The sequence below is a fragment of the Salarias fasciatus genome, chromosome 2, assembly GCF_902148845.1.
Source record: "Salarias fasciatus chromosome 2, fSalaFa1.1, whole genome shotgun sequence".
In the NCBI taxonomy this organism is placed as follows: Eukaryota; Metazoa; Chordata; class Actinopteri; order Blenniiformes; family Blenniidae; genus Salarias; species Salarias fasciatus.
This window is the reverse complement of record NC_043746.1, coordinates 7,132,886-7,151,798: the sequence shown is the minus strand read 5'-3', so window position 1 is coordinate 7,151,798 and position 18,913 is coordinate 7,132,886. Positions and strand designations below refer to the sequence as shown.

The window sequence follows — 18,913 nt, the reverse complement described above, 5'->3', positions numbered from 1 at the left end:
AGGGGGGAGGGAGGGGGGAGGGAGGGAGGAGGGGGGGGGGGGGGGGGGGGGGACTTGATGCCTCTTGAAGCCCCTGTTATTTCTACCACCTGCTGCACAAATCTGGAGAAACACGCACTGACCAGTAACCAGCGGGGTTACGAGCTGACGGACGAGACAGAGAGGTTTATCCTGTTTGTTTGGGTTTCGTCCGACAATCCCCACCCTCCCTCCTCCACTCCTCCTCTCCCACCCCCCACCCCCCTCCACCACCCACCCCCTCCACCACCCCCAACACCTCCCGCGTTTCCCCCGCTGCGGTCCGACGGTGGGGTGGGGTGTGTGCGGGAGAGGGCCGGAGCGAACCGACAGATGGAACTCCGGCTCGGCGGCTGGCTGTCCCGCTCAGCGGACAGGATATAACTTATCTGGGCTCCCCGGCGTCCGCTCTGTGCTGCACCCGATTAAACACCCCATCCCGAGCACAGTAGCCACCGACAGGCCGACGCCGGCCCGAACGCCTCTCGGGCCTGCAGATTCAGCATAAAATCTGTGTGTGTGTGTGTGTGTGTGCGTCTCCCGTGTGCGTGCGCGTGTGTGTTAAGTTGGGGCTCCGTGCCGGGCCGGGAAACTCTCCAGATAGCTCAGGTATCAGACACAGTGTGTGAAATAATGTGTTCCTCTCCCTTCGCACCTCTGATGTTTGCCTTACTTACTATTTTTGATGGAGGATTTCCTCGAACCCTGATTCAGTTCACAAAGCAGTTGTATTTTGTTAGACTTTTCCTACAAGTGCACAATGTATAGACTGAAATAGATCACCGTTATCACTCCATCGTGTCACCGCCCATTTCACCCATCGCCCTCACTGTTTTTCCTCCACCTGGACTGTTAAGTGTGTATGTGCACATGTATGCTTGTTTGTGTGTGTGTGTGTGTGTGTGTGTGTGTGTGTGTGTGTTTCCAGGAATACTCCCTTCTCCACTGGTCTGATATGAGCATTAGCATTACTCCGGCATTTATGACCCACTTGTGTGTGTATTCCAGGGCGCGGCCGGGCATGTCCGGACCAGCTCCGTGTCTGCAGCGACTTATTGGCTCACGGGTTAGAGCGCTTCGTCACTGTATCGCCAGCTCGCAACACAGGAAATTTATTTGAAAGAAGAAGAAGAAGAGAAAAATAATAGAGGCAGACAGACTGATGCGCCTGCAGACATACAAACATGCCCGAGATCTTACTAAACTCTCTCAGTGCTCCAGTTGGCAGCCGCTGAAGGTTGCACTGTGTCTGATGAGCTTTCAGGGTGACGGGTTTTAAGACAGCAGGCAGGTTGCTCTGCGTTTGTTCTCGCTCCTGGTGCTACGTGTAAGCATCAAAAGCTCAGATTGGTGCCTGCTGCCCGGGCAGGGTGGGCGTAGGTTGGGAGCCTGGCACCGACTGGCTGGCCTACATAGGTAAGGATGCCCTATATATAAGTTGGACAGAGAGCCGCGGTTGAACATTGGGATACAGTATCGTCACATGCCAATTGGCCGCCATCTGTAGATGAGTCAGTGGCGTCGCTAGCGTGTGACTAATCTATGTGCCATCTCCGTGCCCACACTCACCAGCTTGGGGAAAAGAGAGAGAGTGGCAGATAAAGGAGAGAATGTTCCTGTGACTTGGCTTTAACCTGAGAGGAAGAGGGAGGGAGGAGGGTGGAGGTAGTTTAGCATTCTTTTTTTCTTTTTTTTTTTTTTCCCATCCTCTCTCGCCAGTTGTGCTGTGAATAAAAAATGCTGCGCACAATATTCTCCGGTGGAGGTGTTTCGAGCCGGTGAGGACGCCGCGGCCCAGGGGCGGCGGCCGCTCCCGCGCGGGGTTTACTGCGGCTGGGGGGTGCGCACGTTGCGTTGCACGCCGACGCTGGCACCTCGGTGAGGGCGGGGATGGAGGCGTCTGCCGGTGGACACGGCGGCGCTGAGGTGTGCGAGTGCTTATTTGTGCTTATATTTGCAGTTTTTTTTTTTTTCCTTCCTCCGTGAGATTGTGTGCGCGGGTTCCTGTGGTCGAGCAGCTGAACAGACTTGTGTAGAGTGTGTGAATGTGTGTGAGTGTGTGTGTGTGGAGGGATGTAGGTGCTTCACACAGCCCGTTTGCCACAGTACAGAGAGCTCCGCAGTCCTGGCTAATGATGTGTGAGAGGAGCGGGGAGCAGATAAGGACAGCCATTCCTCAGCATGCAGACACGGGCTAACGTTGGACGCACACACACACACACACACACACACACACACACACACCAACACCAACACCAACATACTGACGGGTCCAGGTTTTATCTCCAGTCAAACGGTCAGACTGGCGGTCAATGTTTATTCACCGGCGAAGACACCTATCATCCATCCGCTGCCACACACTCCTGTCCATCCACACACACACACACACACACACACACACACACACACACACACACACACACTGCCGAGTTAAAAGGCGGCTCCGAGACCCCGGGAAGACTCCAAGCGGCTCTTTGTGTGTCGTCGACCTCGGAGTTAACAGCCTAAACAGCTGCTCGTGCTTTTTGCGGTCCTGTGTTTTAACTCAGCATGCGGCCCTCAGCGGCCCTTCTGCTGAACACATCTCACAGCATATATTTTTGTTTCGGATCGTTGCGCGTCCATTCACCTACACCAGCCGAGGGAGTCATTTCCAAATTACCACAAACTCATATCTCATTTTCATTCATTCTAGACCACTTAATGTTATTGGAATTTTAGGGTCGGGGGGGTTAAAAACAATAAACGGAGATAACAGAGAAATGTAAATATATGGATAGAGCCCAATTTAAGATGTAATTTCACCTGAACACTGCTCATAAAAAAAAAAATTTTAAGATTAGATTTTTGTAATGGAGGATGTTTGTAAATAGCTGTCTTTTTAAAGTGTGTTTTGTATGAATCCTTGCATTTTTTTTTTCGTCTTTGCAATATGTTTTTATTTTCTTTTCCTTAGAGTTGAACTGAATATTGCATAACAGTCACATGAACTTTTTTTTTTTTCAGCATCCAGTATTGTCAGAAACCGTCTTTGTTACCACATGTGTTTCAACAAAAAAAAAAACAAGGAAAAAACCTGGAGTTCAGAGTTTTCTTTCCCACAATGCCATTCAACAGGAATTGTAAGTTGCTCAGAAACTGTTCGGGACTGCAGCTTTTGTCGGAGAGTGGCTTTGAAACGGATAGGTCTCCCAAACCATGAGCGATAAGGGGCCCCGGCCCCGTCGGAGACGGCAGCACTTAACTCTGCAGATGAAGACTGTGTTCCTCCACTCGCCTTTGAGTTACCTACACCCTCCACTTCATTATGTGATGTAACAAAGGAAAACGCTTTCTGGTCCTCAAAGATGAATCTTTTATCAATTTTAATAAGTCTGTCGGGCCAGAGACAGAGACAGAGAGAGGGACGGTGAGAGGAGAGGAGAGAGAGAGAGTCTGACCGCTCCACACTCCCCAATAAATCATCCGGTTTACTCCACTCATTATCTCGCCGGCGGTCCTTTTGTTTTAAAGATGCTCTCTCCTTCTCTTTCTCTCCTTCCACCCCTCTCCTTTGTCATCCCTCCCTTCCCAATTTAGCACAAGGATGTTGATGGCTGGTCGTGCGAGCCCCTCTGCAAGCTCATTTACTGCTATTGTTCGAAGCCACAGTATTATTTTTTTCAATGTGCATGTGTAAACGAAACCTGTTGAATTTGTTTCCCTTTTGTTTGAATCGGAGTTGTCAATTTTCAGTTATTTTATTTCATTTTTTTGTTTTTTTTGCCATTCACTCTCTCTCAATCTCTCTCTCTCTTTCTCTCTTTTTTTGTTTTGCCGCTTCTCAGCGTAACCTGTTGGCACCAGCTACAATGGAAATAACGTTCCACCAGTTTGGAAACTACCGCATATTGATAAATAAAATTTTTCCCATGGAACTTTGTCTGAAGTCGCTTTTTATTTCGTCTTCTTTAAACTTTAAGCTGGTAAAACATTACCTTTTCCTCCTGACTGACCACCACCTCCATACATGGTGGGAACATTAAGCAGCCGCCCACGCACACAGCACTCCCCTCTCTGCCCCCCCGAAACCCCCCCAAACCCTCACCTCAGGGGTCAGTGCTGCACAGATGGGTTTGTTCTGATACATTAGTCAGATTGAAATCACAAGCAGGCTTCATAAATTCATATTCGGGGAGGACGGACACGCCTTTTTGCATAGTAACTAACACCCGTATCAGGCCGCTCTGCCCCGGTGTCCTCCAAAATTACATTTCTCCATACATGATTAAATCTGATTGGCTGCACTCGGCGTTTCCATTGCGTTTGTCTGAAATTACAGTCTGCGCTTTATCCGACGGAGGAGCAAAAAAACTCCCAGGCCCTTTGGTGAAAGTGGAGATGGCATGAAATGTTATTAAAGTGATTGGCCTTTTTTTTTTTTTTTTTTTTTTTTTTTCCTTCTTCTCTTTTTGTTCTTCCGACAAACACATCAGTGTTTGTGGGCACGGCTCTCGTGAGGCTGATGATGTGAGCAGAGACGGAGTGGGCGACTGAAGAGAGAGAGTCGGGCCAGTGAGAGACATAATGTGCCTGTGGCTTCACTGCCACCCCCCCCCCCCCTCCTCTTTCTGTCCGTCCCCCCCTCCCCTCCTCCCTGCACCCCCGGGGCAGGTACGTTCATCTGGTTTCCTGGCTCGGTCCCGAGTCGCCCCCATAGATCCAACCTAACTGTGGGTTTATTAAAACCTTCCCCCCACAGAGCTACTGTGTGTGACTGCATGTTTTCTTTCTTTCTTTCTTTTTTTTTTTTTTCCTGTCTGAATGTCTCGGTGACTGCGTGTGTGTGCCTCTTGCCACAGGGTTCTTCAGCTGCTCTCCAAAAGAGTCCCAGAAATAAGGAAGAGATACTCTTGCAGCACGCACTGCAGCATTTTTTCGCTGCTCGGTTTCTTTGAAAATGCATCCTCCGGATCCTTGTTAAATCAAATATTTGCCTTATACCCATCCACAGCACACTGCTGCATCTTTATGAGACGCTCCAGTAACTTACACTCATTACCAGGGCTCGTTTCTTGTTATTGCTGTATTTTTTTGGCCTGTTTATGTGTTCGCAGCTTAAACACCCTCATCAGTTCACACCTGATGTAAGCATGAGTAATTCCTCACATTGTGTGTGTTATTTTGTGCCTTTCTTTTCCTTTTAATCGCGTAACATGGTGAGTCACATGTCTTTATAGATGAAACAAGTCACCTGGGAGAGCAACAGCTGCCAGCAGTTTGAGGTGGCTTGGGAACAATTTAATTTACACTCATTTTCAGCCATGACTATGAATACTAATTGAAAAAAAAAAAAAAAAAAAAAAAAAAGCAGATTCAGAGAAGTTGTTTTTCTTCACATTTCTCAGTTTTCCCAGCGCTTTTTTGTAACGTAAACAACCAAAATAGTCATGTTGAGGCATTAAAACTTACGAGCGAATGTACATTTATTTATTTGTGAAGTCAGTTTCTTCTTAAGGTGACAAAAACTGCAAAGCAAAACCTGTGGTCGCTGCAAATTTCATAAAATATCAAGCAAAACAGGAGGCTGCGGTGACTGGAACTAGTATAAAGATGAAATATTGACTGATAAACTGTCCATCCGTTCCAGCCGGGGTCCACCCTGAACAAGTCATCAGTCCCTCGCAAATGATGTGTTTGGATTTAATTGCCAAAGCGTGTTTTTTGGGGAGTTTTTTCAGAAGAAAAAGAGAGGAAATGGCCTGCAAATGACGGATAAAGTTGTGTAACGCTGGAAAAATACACGATGGAACATTTAACAACTAATAATGTTAATTGGCAACAGTTCATAAACATGTTTGTGCTTTATTGAGTCCCTTAATGAGTTGATAATTGGTCATTATAATGTTGTGCATCAGTTTTCATCATTCTTCCATTGCAGTTGCGTCACATCATTTCCTAACTCATGCATTGTTTTGTAGGTTTTTTTTAGTGCGCTATATCATATTGTGTGGTAAAATATCATATTTCACCGCAGCTCTTTGTGCTGTATCATCTTATCCCATCACATTTCACTGCACTGCACTGTAACGTACCGCATCTGTGTTGATGGTATCACACCGTATCAGTGTCTCTTAACTTATTCACATCGAGAAGTGTCGTATCATGTCGCAGCATCTCTTATCTGCTCGTATTGTGTTACATATTGTGTTGTATCCTTCCGGTACACTAACATATAGTGTATTCTGCAGCATGTCATGAAAAATAAAAGAAAAAGCAACCCAGAGCGTCTTTACGAAACCACTATAAAGCAGCGTGACTCAGTATCACATGGGAAATGACTTCTGCATGTTATCAATAAAAAATTTACAGGAATCATGTGACATCTGTACACACCGGAGAAGGCCACAAACCAACACTGAGGGCCCTCGGGCAGCGTTAAAGCCAAGCCACACAGGATTATGTCATGGAAATCACTGCAAGGGTTCAGTAACACTTGTGTAAACTGCCGTCTCTGGACCCGGCCCACGGCTTCACTCAGCTGCAGGAGACACAGACACGCCACTTCCTCCTCCTGGATCATTAAGGACACGAGGAAGGAAAGTGTCCCACGAGTCCAAATTTGAAATCCGTCGAATTTATGGATGCTGCGACCTCAGGGTTAAAGAGAAGCGGGGACTTTTTCTTTTTTTCTCGGTTCAGTCTGTCAGCTTATGTGATGGTATGAGAGTGGATTAGTGCACACTGCATAGATGACTGGATCACATGCTCCATTAATGCCAAACAGGTTTTCAAAGAATACTTGTTGCCACCCAGATATAGAAGAAAAAAAAAAAAAGGCTTGTTCATTTCATTAGGATGACTCATTCCTGGAAAATGATCGAGTGCAGAACATGGATGATATTCTTCCTCAGTATATATCACAGCTACACAGTCCAGGGGAAGACCCAGAGATGTTTTCAAAGCGAATAACAGTTTATTTCAGGGGTTTTACACAAACTTTTCCTGCAACCAAATGTACGTTAAACACGGCCAGTTTATTTGAGGGTGAGGAGCTATGAATTAGTGGGATTATTTTTCTTCCTCGGTGCGTTGAGCGATTTATCTTTCAGACTCATTTCAGACGATCAGCAGCTACTGGTTATGTGCTCGCACAGTTTACATATCATTGAGTCGTTCGCAGCTCCGACAAGGCCGGGAGGACCTGCGGCGCTCGCGAAGCCGCAGATGGAAAATAAAAAAGTTGAGAGAAGTAAAGTGATAGCGAACCAGATGAGGGAAAGAATTCGACGGCGCTGGTACGAGTTCTCTTTAACGGTGTAAGCTGGCACTGCGTCTCGGTTTCCCCTCGACGCTACTTCACACGCAACGCTCCCACACAAAATCTGCTGCATGTGCAGACGCCACCCTTGATCTGGCGAAGCAGGCCGGTTCAAACTGCGCAGCTTCTCGGCTGTGACCAGATAAACGGGGAGAAAGTCTGTCAATATAAGCTCTTAAGCGACTCAGAGCGCAATTTCCTAATGTTTTTCCTGCTTTTCTTTTCTTTTTTTTTTCGTCTCGGGGAAGGCGCAGGAGCCTCGTAATTCACACCAGAATCAATATGACATGCTATGGGACATGTTCTTTCTCATGTAATGTACGTATGCATTTTTAATGAGTTAATGCATCACTCACCATTCATAAATAATGCAGGCCGCCTAATGCCTTTCATCAAATGCTGCTCATCAAATATCAAGCAGATTTTTGGTCAATCTCTGGGCTTCAGAGGAAACCCGAGACGACACCGAGAAATGGAAAACGGAGAGAGGGAAAAACCACGGAGGGGGAGTTCATTAGTCAAACTGTAACATATAGTTCACTCATGAAAGGCCTAATTAATGTGATTCCAGTTTCAATCATTTATGGGGAGGTATACCTAAACAACGCTCCCCTCTAATCCCCCCGAGGGGCAGCAAATTCCACTGAAGCATCTTTGTTCTCTTGGGTTATGGTATGGTTCAATTTTATGTTTCATTACAAACACACACACAGATGCTCTCACACACACACACACGCACACACACACTCACACACAGCCGTCAGCCACATATTGATGGCATTGTTATGACCAGAACATGCCTGATCAGGCCCGGGCTGTGGCAGGGATCCAGGTCTGACCGAGACTCATCAATCATACAGAGAGTGAGAGAGCCAAAGAGACTCACACACACACACACACACACAAACACACACACTCACACACACCGAAAAGAAAAGCGAAAAAAAAAAAATGCATATGGGAGAAATTGCCATGGAGGCTGGCTGCTGGGTCACAGGTGTGGAGACCAAGAAAGAAAGTGGAAATTATTCCCTTTCTTTTTTTTTTCTCCTTCCCTCTCTCCATCTCTCTCTCTCTTTCTCGCCCCCCCCCCCATGTCTTTAAAAACATCCCATTTCCATCCACATTTCCTTCACCCAATTTAAAGCCCACACTCCAGTCGCCCCCTCAGCATCGCCACCCCTCTCCTCCTCCATCTCCAGCTCTCAATTAGGCCATGCCTCGGATCTCGGGCATTATCTCTGCTGGCCATTTATATAACATGACTCCAAAACGCATTTGCACAATTTTCCAATTACAGTATTATGCCTTGAAGCTTTGCTTCCTTCTGTCTCTCTCATTTCCCCCCTTTTCAGTCAAACCGCTCTTGATGTTTAACACTACAAAAGAGTCACCCCTGCAAACACAGACAAGCATTTCCACTTTAAATAATGGCCTTTCTCGTCTTTTTGTATTGTTGGTGTTTGTGAAACTTTCATTTTTCCATGTTTTTTTTTTTTTTTTACTATTTCTATCCCGGTTATGGTTGACTGACTGGAAATGACGAGAAGTTCAGTCTATACTCGTCCAACTAAACCCGGTCTGTGAATTTAAAGCTAAAAATCAGACAGCGACTAAAACCTCAGAGATCACAGATTCTCCCAAGAAAATTGATTAAAAAAATGACTGTGTACCTGAGAATACTCAAGAAAAAACTTGTAAATATTGAACTAAGATTGGAGATTACATTGGGAAATTGAATCCAAGCCCGAGACTCTTCAGCAAACACGGGGAATATCTGAACAAATGTTCAGTCACTTCCACAGGAAAATTAAATACATGAAAGGGAAACTATTCTTTCTGCTTGTCTTAGCGCTCTATCAGAATAACAAAAAAAAAAAAACTATTTGAAAAGTAGTCTGTTTACCTCGTGTCTGCCATTAATGGACGCCCTCTCTCTCTGATAAAGACCGCTTTAACCCGGTTGGCCTGCCTCGACACTTTCACAAAGCACGACCAGTCACGACGCGACTCGCACCTCATTTTCTCCCAAACAGCAAATGTAAACATATCAATAAACATAATGCCGCTTTTATTACCCACGACGGCAGCGGCTCCAACCCCTTCATTCATTCATTCATGCCCAGAGAGGGAGCAACACGAACACCCACAGCAGCAAGAAATGCAGCCGGATGTCCAGAGCAATAACACACTCATTACTCGCTGCTGCTCGTGCAGCGTAATGCTGGATTTAGTCTTTTAATAAGCCGTGGATAAAAATTTCACAATGTATGTCTCCGGGAGAGCAACACCTATTAAAATGGTGTCGCCGGCTAAATGGAGGTTGTACTTCATCCCTGCGTCTCTGACCTGTTGTGTTCTTGTTGTTGGTGCAGACAAACCAGATAAACAGCAGAGGAAATCCATAACTAGTTTATGTCAGCTCCACCGGTGGGGTTCCAGCGGCCCTGATTTAATCATAGACCTCATACGGTCTGAAAACATGTTCTATCAGCCAGTGTCCGAGTTATTTCTGTACAATTAAACAGGAGCAACATGTCCTATAAGTCATTTGGATATTTTCATGTTATTGAATAACTTACAGCACGCAATGTACACAAGATAATGATGCAATAATATAGCGTGCATAAAGCAATATAATAAATAAGTAATGACATATGAAATATCAATATAAAGCAGTATCTCAATAATATTTTTATATAAAGGTATAAAAACAGTACGAGAAGAGTAATAAAGTTGAGATATATTTATAATGTTTATAAGGGCCATCAAAATGAAGGAGAACGTACGTACGTGGCGTGAATGTGGACAGGAGAGACAAAGCTTTTCTCTGAGAGGAATGGCTTTCATTCATGTTTATCTGATGACTGGAAACCAACCGCTTAATGTGAACATCAAACGCTGCCACAGAATACAAGTGAGAGAAAATACGAAAAAAAAAAAAAAAGAAGCAACAGGTCAACTTCAAAAGAGAAGTCAGCTTATAAGGAACTAAAGGTTTCTGAAGCTCCTGCTTCAAATCAATGAAAAAATATTATGAATAATGTTGCTGGTTGAAATTATATTGTTTTACTGACTGAAGAACCCCACAGAACGTTTGAATAAGTAAATTAGACGCTGAACAAACACTGATGTATTTCAACCAAGCAAATGAATCTCAGAAACATCTGTGGGATGAGCAGCAGTGTGTGTGTTGTGACCAGACTGACATGGCTGTATATTAATAGTGAGGAATTAATTCTCATTACCTTCCATTACATTATGAAGCATAATTTCATCTCAGCGTGAATATAAATCTCTTATTAAAAACTTATATGTTACATAGTCTTGATGAACGACCGTTTCTGTTTTGCATCAAGTTCAATTATTCTATCATCTGCATACTTTCAGTGGTTAAAAACAAAAAAGATGCAAATTGGAATCTTTCAACACAGCAAACCTTTAACAAAGAAAATATTCATTTCAATACACGTTTTTCATTGATGAAGAATTTCTCACTGTCTCGTTTCATGCTCCTGATTATTAAAATTATGAACCGTTAAATTTTTAGTGTGTCTTATTTGTTGGACTGCAGCCATCTGATTCACCACCAAACACACATCCACAGCAGAATGACCATTTTACAGACACGGCAGAGATTCTCAGCTCTGCTGCACATCCCACAAATGCACATTACATGCATATATGTCACTGTCTAAAGTAAAGATGGCAGACTTTAACACTGTAAGTTTTACAGACGAGAAGCTTTCTGGAGCAAAAGTCTGACCTGCGCAAAGACTGTCCTTCATTTTCCTACAACTCCACTGAGACATTGTTCTAATAATACATAAATAAGTACATTCAGGTTAATAGATCAATATATATACGCATGATGCATACGGTCCCAATCTGTTGTTGCTGTCCTGTATGTCTGTGTCATGCACCGTAATACGGTTTTAGCCTATATTCCCTGTTGATGCCGCAGAACCAGCCCGCTGGTGACACGCTGCAAGTCGCACACGGTCATATGACCGCTCTTAATGTCCGGAACCTTTCATCTGCACCCTGGATTTTCCCCACGCTCTGAGTCTGGCGGGGATTCTCATTAACCGGACCTTAATGCTCTCTGGTATCCGTAAGCGAGCACTGTCCGTTACGATTATCAAGAGCTGCACTTCCGGTTTCTCGGCGGAGCCACCAGGAGCCGACTGGCCTATTGTATCAGCTCCTGGAAACCCAAGCTAGCGCCAGCGTTGCTGACCACCCATCTGCAAACTAAGTGACCTAAATACTGGGCAACATCTGCGGGGGCAGAGATGGTTGTATGCTGACGGATAACTTGCGCGTGTGTGTGCGTACGCGTGCGTGTGTGTGTGTGTGTGTGTGTGTGTGTGCTTGACTGCAAATCTGCCCGACAATGACGGTGTCAGAATAATAACATCTCTCAGTCAGCGGCGCAGTCAAGGATCTCTCAATGTCAGCCGCACTTGAAGAGAGCGCGGCGGCCCTTTTTACATCGACACTTTTCAGCTTAACAGACGAACTCACGGCAAACACCCCGGCTGAGAAATTAAAACTGAGAAGAGCAGTCAGGAAGCATCATGAGCGGCGGGCGCAGACGGCTCTCTGTGTTCCCGGTGACGCGGCGGCTACACAGCGGTTGACAGGACGCATTAGAGAATCCCCCAGTGAAGGGTGACTGACCTAAACATGTGACCTAAGTGCTGCCCTAGTTTTAAGAGCGCCACGCGAGATCAAGAACTCCCCTGTGTGTTGTGTGTGAGCAAATCCACAGCATTTTTTTTTGGAGGGGGGGAAAGGCAAATTAAGCACGGGGTACTTCTTTATTCTCTTTTCTCCCTGCAGCAGCTGCGGGAGCAGCGATGGGGCAATATTGATATTCTGAGAGGGGAAACTAGTTTTTCCCACACGCAAGCTGACATCAGTGAGACATCAGTGGAACGTGGGGGGTAAGTGAATATTCATGAAGGGCAGGGACCCATTTCAGGCCAATGAGCACTCCCTCCCTCGCTCTGCCTCTCTCCCCGACACACACTCACGCAGTCCAGTCACAAAATCATACACGCACACACACACACACACACACACACACACACACACACACAGAAGAAGTGCAAGGACTTGTTCCATACCAGCAGGCACATACTCATCTCACGCCTCGCTGCCCTCATTCATATCAGGAGCGCATGCTCATTACATACAACAGCAGAACACACGCACGCACACAAACCAGCCATTAGCAATCATGCAACTCATCCAACTTGACTTCCCTCATGAAGATATAATAAACATTTGAACAATATCTCTTAGCAGCAGCTGCTTACGAATCCATTAGCTCAATAAGTGCATTTCTTGTTTCATTATAAAATAACCGCTTAAAAATGGCTCAAGGCTAAATCTGTCACATGCAAAAAAAAAAAAAACAACAAACGACGCGATGAGAAGAGACAGCTCCACTTAAAGCAGATGGTTGGTAGCCGCATGCTAACAGCTGGATTCATGTTTCCATTTCATACAGACAGTTGTTTGACAATCTGATTATTAAACAGGCGCCATTTCAGAGGCGCTCCTCTGTTGTGTTATTTTGCTATTGGTATGCAGGGACGGCCACGGGGGGAGGAGGAGGAGGAGGAGGAGGAGGAGGAGTGGACGGTGCGATGAGAGGATAGACTTGGATGTGATGAGAGGCTGAGGGCAGTCAGTCAGTCTGGACGTTTGGCACGGAGACAGCAGATTCCATTTCCATGCCAATCTGCCTTGTCTCTTTCTGAATCAAACTTGACCTTCACAGGCTGATGACTCCAGAGGCCTGGGACCAGGAGACGCTGCTGCTTAAAACCAGACACACACACACACACACACACACACACACACACACACACACACGCATGTACACTTAGATATGTTACGGGAATGGGAAAATCATTTCCCCTGTTGCTGCCCTTCCATCCATGTTTGCACACATGCACATGCGGGCTGTAAGTGTGTGTGCATACAAACGCTCAAACCGGTGGAGGAATAAAAGTCTCTCCCCTGATTTACTGTAAAGGAGTGATACAAAGGATTGAAATGAGACCAGATCGTCTTTAGAGAGCCAACCCTCGGCGCAGATGGCTCTGTTTTTCATCTTCGCTCTCATGAGATCTCATTTTCTGTGCTCTCTTCAGCAATTTCACTGTTTTTTCTTTCTTTCTCTCCCTCTCTCTCTCTCTCTCTCTCTTTTATTTTTTACCGTTTCAGTTTGTTTCCATAAAACACCGACAGAATCCAGTTCAACAAAACAAATAACAAACAAAACAAATTACTCTCCAGAGGTTCTTTTTCTTCATTTTTTGCAGGTTGTAAACCTCCCTCTGTCTCCCGCCAGTGAAACTACAAGCGTCTCGGGTCTGAGTACCTGGCAGCCCCGTCCCGCCCGCCCGGCCGCCCGCCCGGCCGCCCGGCCGCCCGCCCTGCTCTCATGTTTGTGTTTAAAAGCCAGACTGGAATAGACCTTTACAAGTCATCTAGTGAAAGTGACTCCGGGCCCTTTGGTTAATTGACCACCTTTAATGAGTGTCAAACTGCAGCGGTCATTAGACTGGGGGTTGCTATGGGTCACTGCCGGGGCGAGACGGAAAAGAAAGGAAGCCGTAAAAAAGGAGAGGAACCAGGTAGGCAGTAAAATAGCTGAAATTCCCCTCCTGGTTTCAGGCTCTGCGTCACTTGCTGTGTTTGTGTTTGTGTTTGTGTTTGTGCGCGAGCGGTGTGGCGAACAGCGTGCATGCATTTGTTAATGTGCACAGCCTCGGGCCAGCACCTGTCTTGCTAACAATCCCTGACATAACGTGGAAAGCAGCAGCAGCGGCAGCCATATGGATGGAGAGACTTTCATATCTACATCTAGACCCGCCGTCCTTCATGTCTCCACCGTCCTCATTCACTTCTCTGCCTCAGCAGCGGTCGGCCCCTCTTTGATGACAAAATTTAATAAACAAGCCGGGGAAAATAGAAAAATACCCCTCCCCTTTCTACTTAAGCCTACTGGGCTGCCTGTCATTTCCGATCGCTCTTTTGTGATTTAGAAACCCGGGGCGGCAAATGACCGCTATCATCCGGCGTGTCGTCGCCGACATCGAAGAGATCGCTGCTTTCATACGTTTGAGATGATCATGAGAACCTCTTTAAAGGCCGCACATTGTCCCTTTATGACCGCATTTCTAAGGCGTATTGCAAACAATCACATTGTCCTTGTTCTTTATTTTTGTGGAGCGTGAAAACGCCCCACAAGGGTACGCACCGCCGCGCCGCCACGCACGCGCACCCAAAACCTGCCGCTGTTATTGGACTGAAATTGAACCGCGGCGCACATTTCCTCCGAGTATTGATTTAATCAACTGTGTATCATGTTGGGACCCGTATCATCTGATGCAACGCACACCCACCGGCAGCGAGAAGAAGCGATCCATCACCATTTAGCCGGACAGGCCCTTGTAGTCTAAACACGGAACCATTACGCATGGTTTAACATGGACACCCTGACCTCCGCGGGGTGACAAGGTCAATGGCATCATTAGATAGGAGCCAGTCTGTGTGCCAGAGCGAGACTAATTGCTATCAGACCCTCAATCACAACTAATAACTGCTTAGATTTGTTTCGATACTCATATTATCCACTTCTAATATCCTGACAGATTTGTTGTCGTTGCCACACCAGCACAGGGAAGAAGGTGGTTTTGCACCTCATCTCGGTTTGTTGCTACGGTAGCTCGGTAGATCCCTTTATCCTAAGGCTCTGTTAGTCTATTCAAAGGTACCTAAGCTTACAAAATAGCTAGAGGGTGATTTCCCTCACGCAGATAAAGCCCAGACTTGAAAATCACTTTCAAAGCGGGCTCTCATCTCGAGATGCTTTGAAGCCCGGCGGAGGGGCTTGAAAAAGCGACGCATGGGAACTGAAATTCTCATGGGCCTAACAGAAATATTGAGACTTCGTTATCCCGCTTATAGTCTGGCCCCCGACTGCCGCGGCCCGGGCCCCGCGCCGCCGCCCCGACCTCAGGCTCGCCCCGGAGGCGCCACACACGCCGCCTCCGCCCGGCACGGCTTTTGTCAGCGGCCTCACTGGACCGTGAACAGAGGCAGACCGCTCCGGAATGTCGGGCAGAGCCGGCATCGACCCGGCGCTCAAATGGACGAGCGCACAGATGAGCACATGCAAAGGCGCACACACACACACACACACACACACACACACACACACACAAATGCAGAAGTAACCTGATCCAATGACACAGGAGCTGCCTCAGTGTGCGGCTAACTGCCTTATCTCCCTCTGGCCGCGCTCCTCTTTCCTCTCAACATTCTTTCAGGTATTTGGCCGAGACCTTTTCTCTTTGTCTGCCCTTTTCAAAGACCTGCTTTATGCTGGGAGCCCTCCAGACGTAGCACTGCAATCTCCTCACTGCCCCTCTCTCCTTCCTTCTATCTCTTTCTCTCTGCCCACACATCTTACTGGACTTGCTTCTTCTCTCTCTTTTTTTTTTTTTTTTTATTCACCCCCACCTCCTCCTCCTCCTCCTCCTCCACCCAACTCTGAATGTCTCTTACATCGCTTTCTCCTCCACTCCAATTTCCCCCACTATCCCAGCTCAGAAGTGAAGAAACAAAGCCACCTGTGCAGCATCCCAGAGGTGAGAGAGAGAGAGAGAGATGAAGAGAGAGCAGGAGGAGGAGGAGGAAGAGGAGGAGGGGATGTAGCTGTGATGTTCAGTCAGAAGTGGACCAGGGTTAGACTAATGGGACCTGTGGTCTGGCCTTTGTGATAGGGCGAGAATTGCCTCTTTTCAGGAGTTTTCCTGGAGCTCAATCAGCCTGCATCAGTGAAGGAGCCACCGGGCCTCCTCAGCATCCACTACAATGATCTGTCATGGGATAACTGACTGGCGATCACACTTCAGAGAGCAATTGCACCCCACTACCTACACAGATGCTCTTTCCTGAGGTGATCTATGGATTTCTTTTCGAGCTCAACCCCCAATATGCATGCAACCAACACAATACCTGTGCAGCTTTCGGAGAGCTTTCGGACTAATCAGCTCTGACAAGTGGAACAAAACAATTTAATACAGAGCTGATTTCACATCTGAGCGGCTCGTCATTTACATAAGCTTTTCACAGTCTGCTCACTGAGCTGCGACAGGCATGTGGTGCGCCCGGAGAGACCGGAAGGCTGCTCCAAATATTCAGCTCTCCCCTCCCTGACCTCACCAAAGAGAATGCCGCACTCGCACCGGTACATGCAAAGACTCATTAGGGTACACATGTGTGCATGCGGATCCCGGCCAACAGTCACCGTTTCCACCGCGCGCGTGCACCGGCGTGCACGGGCATTCACATCCAGCGTCCTGTGGTTTGCAGAGAGGGGAAGCAGTGGCGCGTCTCTGTGCTGACTTAATGTCTTTTAACAGTTTGGCTCCAGGACCAGGGGCTGGCCAGGGCTGAGCTAATGCCAAAACTGGGCCTGATCATCTGTGACGGCAAAAAAAAAAAAAACCTGAGGCAAAGAGTGTGTGTATGTGTGTGTGTGTGTGTGTGTGTGTGTGTGTGTGTGTGTGTGCCCCCTCACTATCTCTCTTCCCTCCTCTCATTTTCTCTGTTTCAGTCTCACTGTGCCTGTGCGTGTGTGCATGAAGTGTGTGCAGATGTGCGCTTGACGCTTGGCTGGTGAGAGCTACGGGGGACGGAGACACCAGCGGACTGAATTACCCTGGACAAAGCCATCGACGGAGGCATTAAAGTGACAATGGAATATTTACAGCGCGCCGCGCTGATTCACTCTGCCGACTAATATGCAGCACATCAATATCCTGGAGAATGCTCGCAGCACACTGCAGTGGATCGTGGTGGAAATTAGCCTGCCGTACAGTCTCGCATACACATATTTGCCCACGCGCGTGCGCGCACACACACACACAGACACACACACTTGCACTTGCACGCGGGGGGGGCGTGGGGGAGACTACTAACTGGTGCTGACTTGAAGGCAAACAGGGAGGGATTGGGAGCAGAGCAGAGCAGGGCAGAGTGGGGGAAATAACTGCTGCTCTGCTTGAGTAAGTTCCTCTTAGCACCGAGGAAAAGATTGCTGTGCCCCCTTGTAGAGTCCCGCCTCCCAGGTGGCCTGCAGGACGCAGAGTCACCTTGTGGTTTAATATGGGACGGAGCAGAGCAGCTGTACCTCAGGAGTGTTTGTGCTGGTGGGGATCGGATGGGTGGCATAATTATGCGCGGCTGTGCGCGAGCATGCTTGTGCATGCTTGGAAGTGATTTTGAAATGAGCTGTCCGAAGGCCTACGGGTTGCCCCAGCTCCTACGGAGGGCCTCAGAAAAAAAAAAAAAAAAAAAAAAAAAAATCTGCATCAGATCACACAAACATGTCATTCAGTTTGCTAACTTTTCCCCTCCCGACCACTAACCGCCGGTCCGTTCCCCGTATTCACAGCCAGTTAGATCATGCTCACATGCACGGCAGACCTCTCTCCTCCTGTCTCAGTTTCACAGTCCAGAGCTGCCGAAATGGCCAACATATGTTCAGAAAATGAATGTGCAGCGCAGAGGTCAAACAGTTGGGCTCCGCACATCCATATAGACTCATTTAGTTAAGTACAGACCACTGCATACTTAGCTTGATTATTAAAACTCTCTCTCTCTCTCTCTCTCTGCTGTTGCTCCATGCTTGCTTTTTAAATATTTTATATCATTCATAATTCACCAGCTCTGGAAAATTAAGAGCAATTTGTAGTTGCTATTAGTAGTAATTTGAGAGGAGAAACGAGTCGGCAGAGTGCTGCACGCTGACAGTGATGTATTTTTGCGGCACTGATTACAAATGTACAAACTGCTATGTAACATGCATTAGAGGAGAAATGGAGACTGATATATAACACGTTGGCATACAACACGCTGCGCCGAAGTGTTGAAATACGGTGAACTGTGGTCCAGCAGCGGTGTAAAAAATGAGCCAATTTCTACAGTTTTTTGGCATTAAGCAGGCTCCACGAGAAGCTGCAGGAAAGTATCTGCGCTCCTCATGCAGTATGTGTTACACCACAGCTTCCTTTACACTTGTGTTACAGTAATTAAAGCAGGAGGTACGGGTCGTTTTATCATATACATCGCATAAAAATATTCCCCTACACAGACTGAATAATCTCCTGAAATGTGCCTGCGTCAAGCTATTTCCAAGCAGGGCACGCAGAAATGACCCTAATGGGAACCACTTGAAATATTCCACAAAGAAAAACCCAGAATGCCACGTTGCCACTCGCACATGAAAAAGGACCGGTCCAACACTAACAGTTTATGACTTGCTGTTCACTGACTTTGAAGCGCGGCAGGAACAGGGGCATTGTGGGTCGCTCAACAAATGCGGCGGGTCTTTGTTCAACTTTTTTTGTTTAAAAAAAAAAAAAAGTCTGAAATTGTTGGGTTTTTTTTTAAAAAACCAATGTTAGCATTTCAGCTGCAGGCATTGTCTTTCATGTAAATGATATTTGCTGTCTGTCAGAAGCAAAGGTGACGAAAGTGTAAATTTGGACTTAGCCTAGAAAACGG

General features: G+C 46.8%; 1 long non-coding RNA gene across 1 annotated transcript; it reads left to right on the top strand.

The window, feature by feature from the left end:
- Positions 1-33: 33 nt before the first annotated feature.
- LOC115395917 (uncharacterized) lies at positions 34-16,916 on the top strand. The gene is made up of 3 exons (XR_003932335.1): positions 34-2,050; positions 3,740-3,741; positions 16,865-16,916. It is a non-coding gene; the product is annotated as an uncharacterized LOC115395917 (long non-coding RNA).
- The last annotated feature ends 1,997 nt before the right edge of the window (positions 16,917-18,913 follow it).